Source organism: Triticum urartu, chromosome 3A (assembly GCF_056163025.1).
Source record: "Triticum urartu cultivar PI428250 chromosome 3A, HENAU_Tu73, whole genome shotgun sequence".
Classification (NCBI taxonomy): Eukaryota; Viridiplantae; Streptophyta; class Magnoliopsida; order Poales; family Poaceae; genus Triticum; species Triticum urartu.
This window is the reverse complement of record NC_141875.1, coordinates 602,595,464-602,607,573: the sequence shown is the minus strand read 5'-3', so window position 1 is coordinate 602,607,573 and position 12,110 is coordinate 602,595,464.

Genomic DNA, 12,110 nt, shown 5'->3' with positions numbered 1-12,110 from the left:
AGCCATCAAGCCTGCGGCAATGACACAGAGGAACTCTCAATGAAAGCACCAATGTCGGTGTCAAAACCGGTGGATCTCGGGTAGGGGGTCCCGAATTGTGCGTCTAGGCCGGATGGTAACAGGAGGCAAGGGACACGAAGTTTTACCCAGGTTCGGGCCCTCTCGATGGAGGTAAAACCCTATGTCCTGCTTCATTGATATTGATGATATGGGTAGTACAAGAGTAGATCTACCATGAGATCGGAGAGGCTAAACCCTAGAAGCTAGCCTATGGTATGATTGTTGTTGTGTATTTTGTCCTACGGACTAAAACCCTCCAGTTTATATAGACACCGGAGAGGGTTAGGGTTACACAAAGTCGGTTACAATGGTAGGAGATCTACATATCCGTATCGCCAAGCTTGCCTTCCACGCCAAGGAAAGTCCCTTCCAGACACGGGACGAAGTCTTCAATCTCGTATCTTCATAGTCCAGGAGTCCGGCTGAAGGTATAGTCCGGCCATCCGGACACCCCCTAATCCAGAACTCCCTCAGTGCCCCTGGCCACGTATATAAAGGAGTGGAGGAGGGGAGGGCCGGCCCTCTCTATGGCACGCCCTAGGGGAGTCTTACTCCCGCCGGGAGTAGGATTCCCCCTTTCCTAGTAGAACTAGGAGCCCTTCTAAGTAGTAGGAGTAGGAGGGAAGGAAAGGGAAGGGAAAAGGAGAAGGAAGGAAGGGGCGCCCCCCTCCCTAGTCCAATTCGGACCAGCCCATGGGGAGGGGTGCGACCACCCTTTGAGGCCTTTCTCTCCTTTCCCGTATGGCCCATTAAGGCCCAATACGAATTCCCATAACTCCCCGGTACTCCCGAAAATATCCGAATCACTCAGAACATTTCCGATGTCCGAATATAGTCGTCCAATATATCGATCTTTACGTCTCGTCCATTTCGAGACTCCTCGTCATGTCCCCGATCTCATCTGGGACTCCGAACTCCTTCGGTACATCAAAACACATAAACTCATAATATAACCGTCATCAAACTTTAAGCGTGCGGACCCTACGGGTTCGAGAACTATGTAGACATGACCGAGACACGTCTCCGGTTAATAACCAATAGCGGAACCTGGATGCTCATATTGGCTCCTACATATTCTACGAAGATCTTTATCGGTCAAAACGCATAACAACATACGTTGTTCCCTTTGTCATCGGTATGTTACTTGCCCGAGATTCGATCGTCGGTATCTCAATACCTAGTTCAATCTCGTTACCGGCAAGTCTCTTTACTCGTTCCGTAATACATCATCCCGCAACTAACTCATTAGTTGCAATGCTTGCAAGGCTTAAGTGATGTGCATTACCGAGAGGGCCCAGAGATACCTCTCTGACAATCGGAGTGACAAATCCTAATCTCAAAATACGCCAACCCAACAAGTACCTTCGGAGACACCTGTAGAGCACCTTTATAATCACCCAGTTACGTTGTGACATTTGGTAGCACACAAAGTGTTCCTCTGGTAAACGGGAGTTGCATAATCTCATAGTCATAGGAACATGTATAAGTCATGAAGAAAGCAATAGCAACAAACTAAACGATCAAGTGCTATGCTAACGGAATGGGTCAAGTCAATCACAACATTCTCCTAATGATGTGATCCCGTTAATCAAATGGCAACTCATGTCTATGGTTAGGAAACATAACCATCTTTGATCAACGAGCTAGTCAAGTAGAGGCATACTAGTGACACTCTGTTTGTCTATGTATACACACATGTATTATGTTTCTGGTTAATACAATTCTAGCATGAATAATAAACATTTATCATGATATAAGGAAATAAATAATAACTTGATTATTGCCTCTAGGGCATATTTCCTTCAGTCTCCCACTTGCACTAGAGTCAATAATCTAGTTCACATCGCCATGTGATACCAATAGTTGACATCACCATATGATTAACACCCATAGTTCACATCGACATGTGACCAACGCCCAAAGGGTTTACTAGAGTCAATAATCTAGTTCACATCGCTATGTGACTAACACCCAAAGAGTACTGAGGTGTGATCATGTTTTGCATGTGAGAGAAGTTTAGTCCATGGGTCTGCCACATTCAGATCTGTAAGTATTTTGCAAATTTCTATGTGAACAATGCTCTGCACAGAGCTACTCTAGCTAATTGCTCCCACTTTCAATATGTATCCAGATTGAGATTTAGAGTCATCTGGATCAGTGTCAAAATTTGCATCGACGTAACCCTTTATGACGAACCTTTTGTCACTTGCATAATCGAGAGACATATCCTTATTCCACTAAGGATAATTTTGACCAATGTCCAGTGATCTACTCCTAGATCACTATTGTACTCCTTTGCCAATCTCAGGGCAGGGTATACAATAGGTCTGGTACACAACATGGCATACTTTATAGAACCTATGGCTGAGGCATAGGGAATGACTTTCATTCTCTCTCTATCTTCTGCCGTGGTCGGGTTTTGAGTCTTACTCAACTTCACACCTTGTAACACAGGCAAGAACTCCTTCTTTGACTGTTCCATTTTGAACTACTTCAAAATCTTGTCAAGGTATGTACTCATTGAAAAACTTATCAAGCGTATTGATCTATCTCTATAGATCTTGATGCTCAATATGTAAGCAGCTTCACCGAGGTCTTTCTTTGAAAAAACTCCTTTCAAACATTCCTTTATGCTTTGCAGAATAATTCTACATCATCTCCGATCAACAATATGTCATACATATACTTATCAGAAATGTTGTAGTGCTCCCACTCACTTTCTTGTAAATACAGGCTTCACTGCAAGTCTGTATAAAACTATATGCTTTGATCAACTTATCAAAGCATATATTCCAACTCCGAGATACTTGCACCAGTCCATAGATGGATCGCTGGAGCTTGCATATTTTGTTAGTACCTTTAGGATTGACAAAACCTTCTGGTTGCATCATATACAACTCTTCTTTAATAAATCCATTAAGGAATGCATTTTTGTTTATCCATTTGCTAGATTTCATAAAATGCGGCAATTGCTAACATGATTCGGATAGACTTAAGCATAGATACGAGTGAGAAACTCTCGTCGTAGTCAACACCTTGAACTTGTCGAAAACCTTTTGCGACAATTCTAGATTTGTAGATAGTAACACTACTATCAGCGTCCGTCTTCCTCTTGAAGATCCATTTAATCTCAATGGCTCGCCGATCAATGGGCAAGTCAATCAAAGTCCATACTTTGTTCTCATACATGGATCTCATCTCAGATTTCATGGCCTCAAGCCATTTCGCGGAATCTGGGCTCATCATCGCTTCCTCATAGTTTGTAGGCTCGTCATGGTCAAGTAACATGACATCCACAACAGGATTACCGTACCACTCTGGTGCGGATCTCACTCTGGTTTACCTACGAGGTTCGGTAGCAACTTGATCTGAAGTTACATGATCATCATCATTAGCGTCCTCACTAATTGTAGTAGTCACAGGAACATATTTCTGTGATGAACTACTTTCCAATAAGGGAGCAGGTACAGTTACCTCATCAAGTTCTACTTTCCTCCCACTCACTTCTTTCGAGAGAAACTCCTTCTCCAGAAAGGATCCATTCTCAGCAACAAATATCTTGCCTTCGGATCTGTGATAAAAGGTGTACCCAACATTTTCTTTTGGGTATCCTATGAAGACGCACTTCTCCTATTTGGGTTTGAGCTTATCAGGTTGAAACTTTTTCACATAAGCATTGCAACCTCAAACTTTAAGAAACGACAACTTAGGTTTCTTGCCAAACCATAGTTCATACGATGTTGTCTCAACGGATTTTGATGGTGCCCTATTTAACGTGAATGCAGCTGTCTCTAATGCATAACCCCAAAATGATACTGGTAGATCTGTAAGAGACATCATAGATCGCACCATATCTAATAAAGTACGGTTACGATGTTCGGACACACCATTACACTGTGGTGTTCCGGGTGGCGTGAGTAGTGAAACTATTTCACATTGTTTTAACTGAAGGCCAAACTCGTCACTCAAATATTTTACTTCTGCGATCATATCATAGAAACTTTTATTTTTGTTATGATGATTCTCCACTTCACTCTGAAATTCTTTGAACTTTTCAAATGTTTCAGACTTGTGTTTCATCAAGTAGATATACTCATATCTGCTCAAATCATCTGTGAAGATCAGACAATAATGATACCTGCCGCAAGCCTCAATATTCATCGGACCACATACATCAGTATGTATGATTTCCAACAAATCTGTTGCTCGCTCCATTGTTCCGGAGAATGGATTCTTAGTCATCTTGCCCATGAGGCATGGTTCACAAGCATCAAGTGATTCATAATCAAGTGATTCCAAAAGTCCATCAGCATGGAGTTTCTTCATGTGGTTTACACCAATATGACCTAAACGGTAGTGCCACAAATAAGTTGCACTATCATTATTAACTTTGCATCTTTTGGTTTCAATATTATGAATATGTGTATCACTATGATCGAGATCCAACGAACCATTTTCATTGAGTGTGTAACCATATAAGGTTTTATTCATGTAAACAGAACAATAATTTATTCTCTTACTTAAATGAATAATTGTATTGCAATAAACATGATCAAATCATATTCATGCTCAACGCAAACACCAAATAACACTTATTTAGGTTCAACACTAATCCCGAAAGTATAGGGAGTGTGCGATGATGATCATATCAATCTTGGAACCACTTCCAACACACATCGTCACTTCACCCTTAACTAGTCTTTGTTCATTCTGCAACTCCCGTTCGAGTTACTACTCTTAGCAACTGAACCAGTATCAAATGCCAAGGGGTTGCTACGAACCCTAGTAAAATACACATCAATAATCTGTATATCAAATATACCTTTGTTCACTTTGCCATCCTTCTTATCCGCCAAATACTTGGGGCAGTTCCGCTTCCAGTGACCAGTCCCTTTGCAGTAGAAGCACTTAGTCGCAGGCTTAGGACCAGACTTGGGCTTCTTCACTTGAGCAGCAACTTTCTTGCTGTTCTTATTGAAGTTCCCCTTCTTTCCTTTGCCCTTTTCTTGAAACTAGTGGTCTTGTCTACCATCAACACTTGATATTTTTCTTGATTTCTACCTTCGTCGATTTCAGCATCACGAAGAGCTTGGGAATTACTTTTGTCATCCCTTGTGTTTTATAGTTCATCACTAAGTTCTAGTAACTCGGTGATAGTGACTAGAGAACTTTGTCAATTACTCTCTTATCTGGAAGATTAACTCCCACTTGATTCAAGCAATTGTAGTACTTAGACAATCTGAGCACATGCTCACTTCTTGAGCTATTCTCCTCCATCTTGTAGGCAAAGTACTGTCAGAGGTCTCATACCTCTCGACACGGGCATGAGTATAAAATACCAATTTCAACTCTTGGAACATCTTATATGCTCCAGGGCGGTCAAAAACGTCTTTGAAGCCCCTATTCTAAGTCGTTAAGCATGGTGCACTAAACTATCAAGTAGTCATCATATTGAGCTAGCCAAACGTTCATAACGTCTGCATCTGCTCCTGCAATAGGTCTGTCACCTAGTGGTGCATCAAGGACATAATTCTTCTGTGCAGCAATGAGGATAATCCTTAGATCACGGATCCAATCCGCATCATTGCTAATAACATTTTTCAACTTAATTTTCTCTAGGAACATATCAAAAATAAAACAGAGGAGCTAAACGCGAGCTATTGATCTACAACATAGATATGCTAATACTATCAAGACTAAGTTCATGATAAATTTAAGTTCAATTAATCATATTACTTAAGAACTCCCACTTAGAAAGACATCCCTCTAATCTTCTAAGTGATCACGTGATCCAAATCAACTAAACCATAACCAATCATCACGTGAAATGCAGTAGCTTTCAATGGTGAACATCAATATGTTGATCATATCTACTATATGATTCATGCTCGACCTTTCGGTCTCAGTGTTCCGAGGCCATATCTGCATATGCTAGTCTCGTCAAGTTTAACTTGAGTATTATGCGTGTGCAAAACTGGCTTGCACCCGTTGTAGATGGACGTAGAGCTTATCACACCCGATCATCACGTGGTGTCTGGGCATGACGAACTTTGGCAACGGTGCATACTCAGCGAGAACACTTATACCTTGATAATTTAGTGAGAGATTATCTTATAAAGCTACCGCCGAACTAAGCAAAATAAGATGTATAAAAGATAAACATCACATGCAATCATAATATGTGACATGATATGGCCATCATCATCTTGTGCCTTTGATCTCCATCTCCAAAGCATTGTCATGATCTCCATCGTCACCGGCATGACACCATGATCTCCATCATCTTGATCTATATCAATGTGTCGTCACGTGGTTGTCTCGCCAACAATTGCTCTTGCAACTATTGCTATCGCATAGCGATAAAGTAAAGCAATTAGTTGGCGCTTGCATCTTATGCAATAGAGAGATAACCATAAGGCTTTTGCCAGTTGCCGATAACTTCAACAAAACATGATCATCTCATACAACAACTTATATCTCATCACGTTTTGACCATATCACATCACAACATGCCCTGCAAAAACAAGTTAGACGTCCTCTACTTTGTTGTTGCAAGTTTTACGTGGCTGCTACGGGCTTAAGCAAGAACCGTTCTTACCTACGCATCAAAACCACAATGATAGTTTGTCAAGTTGGTGCTGTTTTAACCATTGCAAGGACCGGGCGTAGCCACACTTGGTTCAACTAAAGTTGGAGAAACTGACACCCGCCAGGCACCTGTGTGCAAAGCACGTCGGTAGAACCAGTCTCGCGTAAGCTTACGTGTAATGTCGGTCCGAGCCGCTTCATCCAACAATACCGACGAACCAAAGTATGGCGTGCTGGTAAGCAGTATGACTTATATCGCCCACAACTCACTTGTGTTCTACTCGTGCACAACATCAACGCATAAAACCTAGGCTCTGATGCCACTGTTGGGGAACGTAGTAATTTCAAAAAAAATCCTATGCACACGCAAGATCATGGTGATGCATAGCAACGAGAGGGGAGAGTGTTGTCCACGTACCCTCGTAGACCGAAAGCGGAAGCGTTAGCACAACGCGGTTGATGTAGTCGTACGTCTTCACGATCCGACCGATCCAAGTACCGAACGCACGGCACCTCCGAGTTCAGCACACGTTCAGCTCGATGACGTCCTGCGAACTCCGATCCAGCAGAGCTTCATGGGAGAGTTCCGCCAGCACGACGGCGTGGTGACGGTGATGATGTTGGTACCGACGTAGGGCTTCGCCTAAGCACCGCTACGATATGACCGAGGTGGAATATAGTGGAGGGGGGCACCGCACATGGCTGGGAGAGATCTACTGATCAACTTGTGTGTCTATCGGTTGCCCCCTGGCCACGTATATAAAGGAGTGGAGGAGAGGAGGGCCGGCCCTCTCTATGGCGCGCCCTAGGGGAGTCCTACTCCCACCGGGAGTAGGATTCCCCCTTTCCTAGTAAAACTAGGAGCCCTTCCAAGTAGTAGGAGTAGGAGGGAAGGAAAGGGAAGGGAAAAGGAGAAGGAAGGAAGGGGGCGCCCCCCTCCCTAGTCCAATTCGGACCAGCCCATGGGGAGGGGTGCGGCCACCCTTTGAGGCCTTTCTCTCCTTTCCCGTATGGCCCATTAAGGCCCAATACGAATTCTCGTAACTCCCCGGTACTCCCGAAAATATCCGAATCACTCAGAACCTTTCCGATGATCGAATATAGTCATCCAATATATCGATCTTTACGTCTCGATCATTTCGAGACTCCTCGTCATGTCCCCGATCTCATCCAGGACTCCGAACTCCTTCGGTACATCAAAACACATAAACTCATAATATAACCGTCATCAAACTTTAAGCGTGCGGACCCTACGGGTTCGAGAACTATGTAGACATGACCGAGACACATCTCCGGTCAATAACCAATAGCAGAACCTGGATGCTCATATTGGCTCCTACATATTCTACGAAGATCTTTATCGGTCAAACCGCATAACAACATACGTTGTTCCCTTTGTCATCGGTATGTTGCTTGCCCGAGATTCGATCGTCGGCATCTCAATACCTAGTTCAATCTCGTTATCGGCAAGTCTCTTTACTCGTTCTGTAATACATCATCCCGCAAATAACTCATTAGTTGCAATGCTTGCAAGGCTTAAGTGATGTGCATTACCGAGAGGGCCCAGAGATACCTCTCCGACAATCGGAGTGACAAATCCTAATCTCGAAATACGCCATCCCAACAAGTACCTTCGGAGACACCTGTAGAGCACCTTTATAATCACCCAGTTACGTTGTGACGTTTGGTAGATCACAAAGTGTTCCTCTGGTAAATGGGAGTTGCATAATCTCATAGTCATAGGAACATGTATAAGTCATGAAGAAAGCAACAACAACAAACTAAACGATCAAGTGCTATGCTAACAGAATGGGTCAAGTCAATCACATCATTCTCCTAATGATGTGATCCCGTTAATCAAATGACAACTCATGTCTATGGTTAGGAAACATAACCATCTTTGATCAACGAGCTAGTCAAGTAGAGGCATACTAGTGACACTCTGTTTGTCTATGTATTCACACATGTATTATGTTTCCGGTTAATGCAATTCTAGCATGAATAAGAAACATTTATCATGATATAAGGAAATAAATAATAACTTCATTATTGCCTCTAGGGCATATTTCCTACAAAAGAGTTCCCCAAAGTTTCTACCGGAGAGTCAAGACGAAAACGTGTGCCAACCCCTATGCATAGGTTCATGGCCGGAACCCGCAAGTTGATCACCAAAACATACATCAAGTGGATCAATAGAATACCCCATTGTCACCACGGGTATCCCACGCAAGACATACATCAAGTGTTCTCAAATCCTTAAAGACTCAATCCGATAAGATAACTTCAAAGGGAAAACTCAATCCATTACAAGAGAGAGAGGGGGGAGAAACATCATAGGATCCAAATATAATAGCAAAGCTCACGATACATCAAGATCGTATCACCTCAAGAACACGAGAGAGAGAGAGAGATCAAACACATAGCTACTGGTACATACCCTCAGCCCCGAGGGAGTACTACTCCCTCCTCGTCATGGAGATCACCGGGATGATGAAGATGGCCACCGGAGAGGGATTGCCCCCTCCGGCAGGGTGCCGGAATGGGTCTATATTGGTTTTCGGTGGCTACGGAGGCTTTTGGCAGCGGAACTCCCGATCTATTGTGCTCCCTGATTGTTTTAGGGTATATGGATATATATATATAGGTGGAAGAAATACATCAGGGGAGCCACGAGGGTGGAGGGTGCGCCCAGGGGGGTGGGCGCCCCCCTGCCTCATGGCTTCCTCGTTGATCCCCCGGCATGCACTCCAAGTCTCCTGTATTGCTTTCTTTCCAAAAATAACTTTTCCGAAGGTTTCATTCCGTTTGGACTCCGTTTGATATTCCTTTTCTGCGAAACACTGAAACAAGGAAAAACAGAAACTAGCACTAGGCTCTAGGTTAATAGGTTAGTCCCAAAAATCATATAAAATAGCATATAAATGCATATGAAGCATCCAAGGTTGATAATATAATAGCATGGAACAATCAAAAATTATAGATACGTTGGATACATATCAATATTTCCTTTGTTGTAACTGATCACATGTAACCCTAACCCTAGTGGTGTCTATATAAACCAGAGGGTTTTAGACTTTAGGGCTAGAGCAACATCCATCACCCCATCAACCTAGGGTTTAGCTTGTCTGATCTCGAGGTAGATCGAATCTGTAACCATATCATACACATCAAATACAATCAAGCAGGATGTAGGGTTTTACCTCTTCGAGAGGGTCCAAACCTGGGTAAACACCGGGTTCTTCGTCCCTTGTTCCCAATTGATCCTAGATCCATAGCTCGGGACCCCCTACCCGAGATCGGCCGGTTTTGACAGCGACATTGGTGCTTTCACTAAGAGTTCCATTGTTGGTTCGGTGAACGATCAATGGCTCGCCTGATCATCGGAGAGGGCGTCAGCTCCGGGGACCTCTTTGTCCCCGGCCAGCTCTTCGCGTTCGAAAGCATCGAGCACCATACCTCATGCCAACCCAACTGGTCATCTATACCAAATCAACAATTCCGCCCCTGAGCACCAGATTAGATTCGGCAACTTGGAGTATGTTGCGGACGCCCGAGGCGACCTGGTCTTTGCCGGATTCGTGGCCTCTCCCTGTACCCCTATGGGCCCCGCCGTGCCCGCTCCGGAGCTTTCTCCCAATTTGATCTACAGATCGGCCTCAACCCTTCAGCTGACCTCGAGCGGACAGCTCCACCCCAACCGAAGGCCAGGTGTCGGTGCGAACGACACCTGTGGGATCACAAGAATCCCTACTAAAGTTGCGGGGCGCGGGGTCGTGAGAAGAGCGGATCAAACAGATAGCACACCGTTCGTTTATTCAGGTTCGGGCCGCGAGGATGCGTAAAACCCTACTCCTACTCTGGTGGATTGTATATCTGTGTTCTTGAGCTAGCTATGGGGCGTGAGGAGCTCCAAAAAGCCGAATCCCCCTCCTGGTCGCCTCGGGCCTCCTTTTATAGGAAAAGGGGTGGCCACAGTGGCACACAGGAGGTGGAAAGGGAACAGTGATGCGAGGTTATCCCTCGCATTACATGACAAGGCGCATTTAATGCGTCCTGCTTAGGTGTCCTTGCTTTATCGGGGACGGGGGAGAGACATGTCTCGTCCGTCGCCGCTCCCTCTCGTGTCGACACGCGCCCTGGCCAGCGGCGCCCGCGGTGCCATGTAGGCAGGCACGCAGCTGAGGTGGCGCAGTGGTGGGTCTCCACGAAGATCCGCATGCCGCCACGCAGGTGCCTGCCCAGCTGGTTGGGTCGGCGGCTGCATGCGAACAGCGGTGGAGGTTTGACTGGCGTGGGCCTGATGGTGGCCCTACGGGTGTTCTTGGCAAGGGCCTTGCCGGGGCCCCGGCAAGGGTCTTGCAGTGGCGCCTGTTGTCATCCCCGGCAAGGCTCTTGCCGGGGGCCTTGTGGTCCTCCTTGGCTGGGATCTCGCCAAGGATCATCATCTTCTAAAGGGTGTACCTGGTCTTGAATGTCTTCACAAAGATCTGCATGCCACCATGGGGATGTCTCCCGAATCCTTGCCCCATGGGGGCAGTGGACTCAAGGGTGACTCACTCTGTAGGTGTGGGGCGAGCTGCCACGGCAAGGATCTTGCCGGGTTTGCTAAAACCGCCTCCCGGCAAGGATCTTGCCGGGGGGTCCGCTTCGTCCCCTTTGCTCTTTGTGGTCTTGGTCTTGGCGTCGTTCTGCTTCTCCTGAGCTTTGGCCTTACCTTGGGTCACCTCCCTTGCCTTGCTCAGTGTGGTGGTGCCCGTGGCTCAGACTGCCCGTGCACAGTTATAGGGGTACAAAAAGTGTACCCCTCTTTTTGTACACCGACAGGAGCCCCCGGGCCTGGGCCACACGTAAGCGCAATCGCGTCGTTGGGCTAGGCCCAAAAATGGTGCGCGGGCAGGCGGGAGGTTTTTACCGCGGTAAGTTTCTTCACGCGCTGCGCTTCCCATGCTTCCCGCGCGTGGCGCGGCATGGGGAGGCATGTGTGACGTGGGCGGCATGCGTGGGGTTGCTTCCCACGGGCATGCGTCACATCACAGTTAATGTGGAAGGAGGCGGCCCGCGTTTTCCCCCCATAAGAAGGAATAACCGTGGGCGTGCTGCTCACTTTCTCCTCTTCCCTCGTGCCTTTTCCAATCTTAGAGCCGTCGTTCCCTCTCTTCCTTCCTTCCTAAGCTTTCGCTGTCGCCCGCCGCCGCTGCTTTGCCATCCCCCTTCCTCAGCCCTCTGAACTTCTTGGTCGCCATGGCTCCCAAATTCGCCAAGGGCAAGGGGGTGGCTAAGGGCGCCGGGATGGTGGAGCCACCGGAGAGCGCGCTGTCGGGGGACCGGACAAAGTCCGCCTTCTTCTTCCCCTCGACGGTTGATGTTCGAGAGCTCCGAGCCTCCTTCAAGCCCCTATGGGGAGTGAAGACGGGGGGAGAGGGTTCAGGACACCCGGCGACGTGCGTTATTCCTGCCGCTTG